This window comes from Chiloscyllium punctatum, unplaced genomic scaffold, assembly GCF_047496795.1.
Source record: "Chiloscyllium punctatum isolate Juve2018m unplaced genomic scaffold, sChiPun1.3 scaffold_1081, whole genome shotgun sequence".
In the NCBI taxonomy this organism is placed as follows: domain Eukaryota; kingdom Metazoa; phylum Chordata; class Chondrichthyes; order Orectolobiformes; family Hemiscylliidae; genus Chiloscyllium; species Chiloscyllium punctatum.
The window spans coordinates 25,001-27,500 of NW_027310815.1; the positions used below are offsets into that span (position 1 = coordinate 25,001).

Here is a 2,500-nt window from a genome sequence, read left to right on the forward strand (position 1 = left end):
GTGTGAACCACCGACAGCCATTCTGGGACCGGTGACAGCCGTGCTGGCCCCACTGCCACGACACAGACGGACGCCAGGCCGCGCTCCCCGGCGGGGGGATGGCGTCGAGCCTGACGAACGGAATGTGCAGGGTGGGGGGGAAAGGCCAAGCGCTCCGACGCCGGAGGGCTCCGGAGTCTGAACTTAGGGGGACAAAGAGGACGGGTCCTCTGCGACACCCCAGCCGCGCTCTCGCCAGCCAAGGCGAGTGCGATTGATTGCCAAACGACCCTCAGACAGGCGTGGCCCCGGGAAGAACCCGGGGCCGCAAAGTGCGTTCAAAGTGTCGATGATCAATGTGTCCTGCAATTCACATTAATTCTCGCAGCTAGCTGCGTTCGTCATCGACGCACGAGCCGAGTGATCCACCGTCAAGAGTTGTCTGAGTTTGTTTTAGGTCTCTCCCTCGCCAGAGGAAAGCGACCCGGACCGCACATACGCTCCCCACCTTGAGCTACAGCCACCTGCACGCCGGCGTGCGGGCGGAGCAGGGTGGCGTGAAGCGATGGGGAGCACCATCCTGGTGCGGCCCGCAGAAACATACGTCTATTGGGGGGAGGAGGACAGGGCGCCCAAGAGGCGATGCGTGCCCCAACGCACCGCAGCGACGGAGGCAGGATCACCGCCACCATGTCGCCCGCCTAGTATCACGAGGCGTGCAGCAGCTTTGCCCTAGGAAAAGCAGAGGCGGGAACGGGCACCGGCCATCGGTTCGGCAGCGTCACTGACGCGTGCACGTGGCGGCGTGTCGGCGAGCGGACTTCCTGCGAGGAGGCGGGGGCGGCACTCGCCCGAGCAGACGCCCGCCCGGCCCAGCCACCGCCGAGGTGGACTGGGAGTCGCGGCAACGGCTCGTCATACTCGTTCCCACACTCACAGCGCAGCTTGCCCGCAAGCCACCGACCACCGATCGACGCCAGGCGCCCCGACCGAGAGCGGGATCGCTCGTTCGCCCTGCTGGCAGTTCGCTGGGGATCACTACTGCACGGAGCTCGGAGACCGACGGGCGGCAACTCGAGAGTCTTTAAACCACCACCCCCATCCCGCAAGTGCAAAGAGGCTGTATACGCACAGACGGGTGAGGGGAATAGGTACCCCGTCGGGTTTGAAGGGAGCGTGACTAGATAGCAACGATGTAAACCCAGCCGATTTGGGAGCGAAAGACCGGCGCCTGCATCACCGGCTTCGTTTCCCGTGGCTGGAGAGTACACCGAAACCCTCCGTCTGTCGCGAGCTCCCGACGACGCGGTGCCGCCAAGCAGCAGGGCCGGACCTGGTGTGGCTCCCCTCGTCGATCACAGACCGGTCGGCACTACTGACGAGACGGTGGAACGGGCTTCGCCCCTTGTGACGAAGGGTGATGCGAACCCGCCCGCCCGCGTGCGTTCGGGGTGGACTCGGCAAACGGAGATTTGAAATCGGAAAGTGTCCTCCTGCCCCGCGCAGGTAGGCGCCCAACAGTTGTGGGGGGTTTGGCGGTGACCACGGCTGCAGGGCCTGCTACCCCGACGAGCTCTCCTGCTGGCCCCGAAACCACCCTCGCGAGACAAGTTGAAACGGAAACGGGCGTACCCCCAAGCCGACGATCCTTTCTTATTTGTTACTTTTTTTTTCACTTGCTCGAGTTGTGGGGATTTGGCGGTGACCACGGCTGCAGGGCCTGCTACCCCGACGAGCTCTCCTGCTGGCCCCGAAACCACCCTCGCGAGACAAGTTGAAACGGAAACGGGCGTACCCCCAAGCCGACAGAGATCCTTTCTTATTTGTTACTTTTTTTTTTCACTTGCTCGAGTTGTGGGGGTTTGGCGGTGACCACGGCTGCAGGGCCTGCTACCCCGACGAGCTCTCCTGCTGGCCCCGAAACCACCCTCGCGAGACAAGTTGAAACGGAAACGGGCGTACCCCCAAGCCGACGATCCTTTCTTATTTGTTACTTTTTTTTTCACTTGCTCGAGTTGTGGGGGTTTGGCGGTGACCACGGCTGCAGGGCCTGCTACCCCGACGAGCTCTCCTGCTGGCCCCGAAACCACCCTCGCGAGACAAGTTGAAACGGAAACGGGCGTACCCCCAAGCCGACGATCCTTTCTTATTTGTTACTTTTTTTTTTCACTTGCTCGAGTTGTGGGGGTTTGGCGGTGACCACGGCTGCAGGGCCTGCTACCCCGACGAGCTCTCCTGCTGGCCCCGAAACCACCCTCGCGAGACAAGTTGAAACGGAAACGGGCGTACCCCCAAGCCGACAGAGATGCTTTCGCTCCTGTTACTTTTTTTTTCACTTGCTCGAGTTGTGGGGGTTTGGCGGTGACCACGGCTGCAGGGCCTGCTACCCCGACGAGCTCTCCTGCTGGCCCCGAAACCACCCTCGCGAGACAAGTTGAAACGGAAACGGGCGTACCCCCAAGCCGACAGAGATCCTTTCGTACTTGAACCAACACAAAGTTTGTCACGTTTTATTTTTACG

The 2,500-nt window shown here is 61.9% G+C and overlaps 1 non-coding gene across 1 annotated transcript; it reads right to left on the reverse strand.

Moving 5' to 3' along the window:
- Positions 1 to 265: 265 nt before the first annotated feature.
- On the reverse strand, positions 266 to 419 carry LOC140474574 (5.8S ribosomal RNA). The gene has a single exon (XR_011959223.1). It is a non-coding gene; the product is annotated as a 5.8S ribosomal RNA (ribosomal RNA).
- Between the last annotated feature and the right edge of the window lie 2,081 nt (positions 420 to 2,500).